Below are 8,371 nucleotides of genomic sequence, written 5' to 3'. Positions count from 1 at the left end.
GGCAGCCCAGACCCAGCCTGCGGTTTCTGGCAAGGAGACTGGCAGCCACCCAGAGGTGGGTGTGCCCCTGAGCAGAGCTTCCCTGGCGGCCTGTCTGCTCTTGGCAACCAAGAGCCTCCCTAGCCTCTTGGGCTCTGAAGGTGGCCTAGTGTGGCCAAGCCTAAGCAGACTGATCCTACTGTGTGCTGGCACTTGCTGGACTCCGCTGATCTGATTTGAGCTAAATTGACTCTGTTGAACCCTATCAGTTTTAAGGGGCTCAGTAGGACTGAGCACAGACCTGGTGACGGAGCCTGGGGAATGGGGGCAACAATGGAAACCGTAATATGTAGTTGATATCTGTATGCAGGTGAGGGCGGGCACAAGATAAGGCAAGGCCTGTGATTGGGCAGTGAAAAACGTAAGGCAGAAGAGAGCTTTTGTAAGTCAGGAAGAGAGGAGAAAGAAAGGAGAAGAAACAAATGAAGGAAGAGGACTACCCAGGTCTGTGTGGCCTTCAAGGGCCACAGGTAGTTGTGAATATTTCACAAGGGGTCAATTTTTATAGGACGATTTGTCTTATCTGGGCAGGCAGTTTACATTCATATTAATTGGTTTAGAGTTTATTGTGTGGACGTCTTGTGGGGTGAGGATTTACTGGGATAAATCTGTTGCTAAATTACAAACTTACTGAGTTTTGATTTTAACAAGTTACTGGGAGTTGTGACTATAACCACAGGGGGCCGATGCTGGGAATGTGAGCAGAGTCCACAGCAAGGGAGCTGCAAGAGGGTAGCCTGTGATGGAGATCGTTGGAGATTAGGACTTTAGTGGTTGAGACGCTTTGCCCTTGAGGTGAAAGTGCACTGCAAATGCCTTGTGGCCCACTGGAGCCGGTGCTAGCATGGGATGGTAGGTTTATTATGATTATTATAATTGATAATATTTACCACTCAATAGTAATTAGCCCCCCCCCCCCTTGCTCAGACTAAGGGTGGGATACAATGTCTGCAGGAGATGCCATTTCTGAAAGTTAACAAGGCTCTGCGGTAGAATGTTCCAGAGGGAACAGCATGTTCAAATGTCGAGAGGAAGGACCTCTCATAGCTGCCTGGCATACTCAGTGCAGAAGGTGGCTTCTTGGGCACTGGACTAGGCAGGACTATGCAGAGAATAAAACACAGGACTCACACCACCAACTGTATCCACTGGGTACAGGGGATGTCCCTTAGGTCCTATCCACAGATGTTGGGTAGAAGGACATGGGATTTGAAGGTCAAAGTGTAGAGATAATCTTCTGTGTTCTGTGTAGAAGCATCATCTGTCAATAAAAAACTGATTGGCCAATGAGCTGAGGCAGGAAATAGAAGGCGGGACATCTGGCAGAGGAGGGGTGGGTGGGATTCTGGGATAGAATCAGGCGGGAGGAAATTCATCCCGAATGTTGATGGAGACAGACGCCTGAAACTGAGTAGAGGTAAAAACAGGTTAACTGATTTGTGAGCTAGTGGGGCGGAGCCAAAGCTTTAGGCCTAGGCAGTTATTCAGAAACAATTCCTTCTCAGAGTCATTATTTCAGGAACTTAGGTGCAGATAGAAAAGTCTGCGGTCATACCAGGGTTACAGCTCAGTTGGTGGCGCTTGTGCCTGGCACGCACAAATCTCTCAGTTCCCCAGCATTGCGCAATAAACCGGTTGTTCTGGTTCGTGCCCACAACCCCAGCACTTGGGAGGTAGAGCTGGATATCAAAAGTCAAGGTTGTCCTTGGCTACACAGAGAGTTTGGGTCTAGAATGGCTACAAGAGAACCTACTTGAAGAAGAAGGGGGCGGGGAGACAGGAGCTGAGGTGCTTGGAGAAGGCTGTGGCTTCCAACACCTCCACCAGTTACAGTGCAACATACCTGTGAGCCCAGATTACAGAGGGCTAGCCTGGGCTACAAAGCAAGACCCTATCTCATAGTAAAAACAAGCGTGGAGTCTACATACTCCATCCGGGTCACACCCAGGCTATGCCTACTACTGCGGGTAGAAGATGAACGTCTATGTGACCTGCCTCAGTCGGGGCCTGAGAGAGAGATGGCGTGGCCACCTTGGGCGCTTGCTGTTCGTAGCTCCCTGTTTGGTCCTTTCTATGCTCGTTGAGACTAGGCTATGCCTCATGTAGGCAGATACCAGGGAGACTGGAAAGGCAGATTGCAGTCGTTTGGTTAGGTGGTGGGAGCAGAGGAGTGGCACACAGGACCCGAATTGGGCAGGCGTGGAACGAGAAGCAGCTGGGCTGTGTGGCTGGCATGCCGGGGTGGGCAGACAGCTGCTGGTATGCAGTTGGCTCTGAGCCAGGCTTGACACCCTGTCTTGATTGCTCTTCCACTCTGTGGCCTCACAGAAACTCTGTACCCTCTCTGGGTCTCAGATAGATGTGCACAATGTCCACGCCAAAAACCGTCTTTATTTCCTGTTGCCGTCTCCAAGACCTGAGTTTATGTAGGACAGTGATAGGCTCAGCAAGGCAAGGCCATGTGGCTAGCTTCCTGTTGTGAGCTGTGCAAAAGCGTCAAGTGCAAATCCTGAGACTGGTCCCTAGAGGAAAGGCCTTTCTTTTTGTCCCACGGACATTCCTTCTTTTCTTCCTCTGTTTCTGGTCAAAGGTGGGATGGTGATGTTCTTCAGTGGCCTTGTACCGTGGGGGTACCTGGAAGACAGATCTCATGCACAGGGGGAGGTAAAAATAAGGCTTTTTTTAAAAAGGAGCTTGGAGACAGGCAAGGGCACGCACACGTGTCATCCCTGTGCTTTTTTTTTAAATTTATTTAATACTTAATAATAATTCTTTGGTTTCCGGGCAAACATCCCCCTCCCCCCTCCCCTTCCTTATGGGTATTCCCCTCCCAACCCTCCCCCCATTGCCGCCCTCCCCCCAACAGTCTAGTTCACTGGGGGTTCAGTCTTAGCAGGACCCAGGGCTTCCCCTTCCACTGGTGCTCTTACTAGGATATTCATTGCTACCTATGAGGTCAGAGTCCAGGGTCAGTCCATGTATAGTCTTTAGGTAGTGGCTTAGTCCCTGGATCCCTGTGCTTTTAAGGCTGAGGCAGGAGGATAATGAGTTTAAGTTTAGCTTGGGTTAGTTACATAGAGAGACCCTGACTCATAGACAAGAGAGGATGGATCCCTTATGATGTGGAGAGCTACACATGTGTCCTGGATGCTCCTTATAGATTTAATTTACATAATTAAGGGGCAGTGGTATTTAGTGTGTGTGTGTGTGTGTGTGTGTGTGTGTGTGTGTACACTGCTGCTTTCTTCAGATACACCAGAAGAGGGCATCAGATCTCATTACAGATGGTTGTGAGCCACCATGTGGTCGTGAGAGTTGAACTCAGGACCTCTGGAAGAGCAGTCTGTGCTCCTAACCTCGGAGGCGTCTCTCTAGCCCCATAGCCACCGTTTTTAGTATGTATATAGTCTCATAGGCCCTGCTGTTTGAGCTGACATGAGTTTGGGTATTCCTGGAGTTACTGGTGATGTAAAAATACCATTTTTGCTGTTGTTGTTGTTGGTGGTGGTGACCACACATCCGGAAGCCATGCTGAATCCCATTTACTATTTTGTCTGTTGGTTGGTCTAACCTTGTCTCTCCCACTTCATGAATGGCATCTTTACTTGCCTTGCTGTCTGGCACCAGGCCTCAGGCCACAGCAGCAGTATCTGCTCTTCTTGCCTTTTCCTGGCCCTTCAGAACACAGACGCAGCTTTTGGTCATGAAAAGCTCTGTGAGATTAAGGTACTTCTTTTCCCTGAAGACTTGGGACCTCCTCCAAGAGCCGTCTCCTCCAGGCGTCATGAATACTGGGCTATTTTTTTCTCCTTGATCCTCTGAGGCAGATATGCTGGCGCGTTCTCTGTATGGTGTTTTCTCTCGGATAAACTTCCTGATAGTGAGGGAATGTGATGATTTTAACCTTGCCGGATTGAGCCAGTATTTTATTTAGTGTCTCCATCTGCTCATAAATGAAGTGGGCCTGTACCATTCTTTTATGTGTTGCCTTATCTCGCTCTTGTCACGGCGGACATTTATGAAATAGCTCCCTTGGCAGCTTCCCCTCTCCTTCCCCAGTCTCCCTTGTAACCTGTACAGCATAACAACCGTCTCCTGCAGTTCAGCAGGGCTTTGCCATCAGAGTCCCTGGGGCTGCTGATTTGAGACGGGGAAGGTCTTGACTGCCATCAGACTGGGAATCTGATGCCTCAGTTTCGATTCTCCGCTTGTCCTCGGGCCAAGCTTTCAGCATGTCAGTGTTTGTGTGCACGAGAGCAGACTTGCATGTGGGGAGGCCGCAGGTCAAGGTAGAGTTTCCTCCTCTGTGGCTCTCCACAGAGACAGGGTCTCTCTCTGAACATGGAGTTGCTGTTTCCCTAGGCTGGGACCCTCCTGTCTCTGCCTTCCAGTTCCGGCATTACAGGTGTGTCCTGCCATTTTCAGCATTTTTATATGAGGTTTGGGGATTCAAATTCAGGTCCTCGACCTTGGATCCACTACCCATAGAGTTATCACCTCCTCTTTAGTACTTTATACCTCCCTAAAATGCCTTGTTCCCAGGTTTTAGGCATTCAGATGCACAAGTACAGCACTGGTTCACCGTGGCCTTAAATTACTTAACTTCTAGGTCCAGGTCATTGCCACCATTTTGCTGTATATTTTATTTTACCTGGTGAGGGTGGTGCTGGGGATGGACCCCAGGGATGTGGGTAAGTGCTCTGCCCCTGAGACACACATTCCAGCCCCTCCTCTGCTTCGTAGCTCTGGTCAGCCTGCTCCAGCATGTGTGTCTGCTATTAATTTGGTCTTGTTTTTATGAATTCTTTTGATCTCTAGCTTGTTGATTTGTTCGCACACTCTCCCGCTGCACACAGCACTTTCTGTTTGGCCCTTTGATGCTGACTTTTTCTGCATCTTTCGCAAGGTCCTGTGGATCACAGAGGGGGCATGAGCTCCCACCCCTCAACTGGGGATTGCACCTCCAAAATGGATGCCCCCACAACCCTGCCTCTGCCGTGATAGGAGGGGGAGGTTGGGTCCCTCTGTGGCTTCCCTTCCACATGTTCTGAAGGCCAGGCAGGAATTCCCAGGTGCCGTGTGACAGGCCCCTAGGGACAGCTGTGGACTTGGATGGTTTACCAGTTGGCAGAAGGTTGAGCTGGCCAGGAGCCAGTAGGAGATGACACCCGCTCACAGAATGGCTGGAGTGTGGTGATCACAGCGCATACCTGTGACATAGTTCACATGCCCGTGTGAGCTGGGGTCTCAGAGAGAGGGGAAGGCATGAGGATGATGCCAAGTGTGATGCCCTCAGTGAGCTGAGGGTTATGGTGGCACATGACAGGGCTTTGGAAATTTGTATGAGGATTTACTCAAGGCATGCTGGGGAAAGCCTAGCATGTAAGTGTCTGAATGAGTCAGTGTGTGACCGGTCTTTGCTACTTTGTGGGAGTCTTATTTTCCCACCCTCTATCCTCCTCCCGATTTCACCTCCTATCACTAGATAGGAGAGAAAGAAGGAGAGAGGAGAGAGAGAGAGAGAGAGAGAGAGAGAGAGAGAGAGAGAGAGAGAGAGAGAGAGCCCTGAAACTAATTTATTTCCTTTTGTCTCTTCTTTGAACAAACCACACACACTCCCCCCAACAACCAACAACACTAACCTCATCTCAGTCCCTAGCGTTTAGATAACCTTTGAAAAGTTCCCAGAATTCCAAACATCACACAGTCACAGAAGCTATCTGCAGCTGGCAAAATCATGCTTCTGCTAGAGCGCAAGGCAAATCATAGTCAGCTGCTGCGTGCAGTCTGAAGTGGCCATAGATCCCCACACCTGGGATTCAAATGAAAGCACATTCTTATACTATTTCTGTGTTTTTAAAGAAACAAAAATTCCAGAACTCTCTCAGACGTCAGTGACCTGAAGAAGCCAGGCTCCAATCCCAGCTTTGTCGCTGTGCACCTTCGGCCAAATCCTTTGACTTTGTTGGCCTCAGTTTCTTTTTTCTTTTTTTCTTTTTTTGGCCTCAGTTTCTTAATCCATAAAATGGGTGAGAAGCAACTCTGTGTTTTCCAGAACCTCTAGCCCCCAGAGGTCTACATTTTATATTACCTGGAAATCACTTATTTCCAGAGGGACAGCTCTGACTCAGTGAGAGGCTTGGAGTAAGGACCTCAGCAGAGAACCATAGATAACTCAGAATTCAGGATACTGAGACCAATTGATCAGGACCAAACCAGGGGACTAAGTTATTCCTATCCCACCTGAGAGCCCCTGCCTTGGACAGAAGACCCCAGCTCCAAGGTCTTACTTCTCCATTAGGGTCCCTATAGGCGCCACTATCTGTCTAACACACCACTCAGATGTCCATTCTTCCGTTCATGTCTGTCTTACCCATTGTCCGCCTATTTGTACATTCGTCCATCCATTAACCCATCTGTCCATCTATCCATCCATCTTCCATGTATTCATTCTACAAACCCTGGCTGTACAGGCCATGCCTCGGTGTTAAAGAAGAAGGAACAACATGTCCCTGCCCACAGTGAGCTCATGGGGTCAGGGGTCAGAGACCAGCAGAATATTTCCACATAGTTAGTAGGGAACGCCGAGGAGAAAGAAAGAGAGGGAGGCCTGAGCCAGCCTCGGAGGATGAGACACTGAATTTGGAAACAAATGCAGGGGTCCTCTGGGTGATCTGAGCAGGGGCAGGAGGAAGCAGAGGCCTGGAGGTGTTGGGCTTGAATCTGGATGGAGCCATGATGTGGGGAGGGAGCTGAGGGGATCTGCAGTTGAGCAGGCAAGTGTCAACTGGCGAGCATGTTGGTAGCTGGGGTGGGAATGATGCCAAGGTCTTGGGTACACTGCAGGGCTGCTTGGAGAGGTAGAAAAGCCTTCTCCAGCAGGTGTCAGAACCCCACTCCTGTCCCTGCCTGAGTGATGTCAGGTGACTCTATGAAGCCCAGTCCCCAGGGATGACATCACAGGTTGTCTTTTTAGCCTCCCAAGACTCTTCTGGCTCCTGAGTCATATGTGGTCAGCAGACTGAGGACCATGTGAACACGTGGCCTGGCCTGCAGCTAATTGTTCCCATCCCTGCTGTGCTGGGGGGGAGCATTGGCTGGGGAGAGGGCAGGGCTTGGTTAGTAGCCGCCCCTGAGCGTTCTAGTCACGGGGTGGCTGAGTCATTGTCCCACTATCAGCTTGGGCTTTGGAGTTCCTGATTGGGGGATGGGAGATCCATTTTCCCTGCTCGTGGCTGCCTCCAGACAGCAAACTCTCCACTCAAAACATAGCCCTCAAAACTCCCAATGTTTAAAATGGCTTCGGATGCAGCAGGAAAAGGGGTCCTAAATGGAGCCATCCCTAAGACCCACCATGGAAGACTATATCTTGTTTCTCTGAGACATTCCCACATAGCCCAGGCTGGTCTCAAGCCTGCTATGTAGCTGAGGATGACCATGAACTTCTGCTCCTCCTGTCTCTAACCTCCAAGTGCTGGGATTACAGGATTGAGCGATCTCACCAAGTTTTTGCAGTGCTGGTAATTGAACCCACGGCTTCGTGTTTGCTACATAAGCATGATACCAACTAATCTACATCCCAGCCTGGAGAAGCCCTATTCATAAGAGTCCCACACCCTCATGCTCAGGAAGGCAGACAGAGGCCCAGAGGTGGAAACCACACAACTAGGGTTTGTTCCTGCTGATCTCTCCTGTGCTGGAGACACCCCGGGTAGCTAGGGCCAGCTCTGTAGGATCTTAGAGTCTGGGAGACTAGGAGTTTCTCCTGGGGTATATGCAGGCAGCTCTAAGGTCAGGTCTCCGTTGGGCAGCCACCCCATCCCCTGAGAAAGCGGCTGCAGGGAGCTGTGGGCAGGGGTGCACATTGCAAGAAAGTTAACTGTGACGTGTGTGCCCTAGGCAAACAACAACTGGCTCCTCCTCTGTGTAGAGGCTGAGAAAGCCCTGGACCAGGAGCCCCTAACTAGAAGGCTCAAGACCTACGTCATGCTCAGGGCTCAGAGGTGACGCTTGTCTGTCCATCCCAGAGCCAGAGGAAAAACATGGATGTGGGCTGATCTAGACAGTGCCCCCGAAAGAGCAACGAGTGACCTGAGGGCGTCAGTTTGTCCCCGTTTCTCCAGAGACTGAAAAGGCAAATAGTACCCTAGCCCACTGCTGTTGTGACTGGGGATGGGCGGTGGCCCCCAAAGTATTCAGTGCTTCTGCATAATAATAAAGCTCCCCAGATGGGATCTAAGTCTGATTTACATTCATAACTTCAGCTTCTCCATAACTTCAGGCCTATTTCTACAACAAAGACTTTAGGGTATTAATAGGAGACACGGATGGT

The sequence above is a fragment of the Rattus norvegicus genome, chromosome 3 (assembly GCF_021556685.1).
Source record: "Rattus norvegicus strain SHRSP/BbbUtx chromosome 3, alternate assembly SHRSP_T2T, whole genome shotgun sequence".
Taxonomy (NCBI): Eukaryota; Metazoa; Chordata; class Mammalia; order Rodentia; family Muridae; genus Rattus; species Rattus norvegicus.
Note: the sequence above shows the minus strand (reverse complement) of the source record.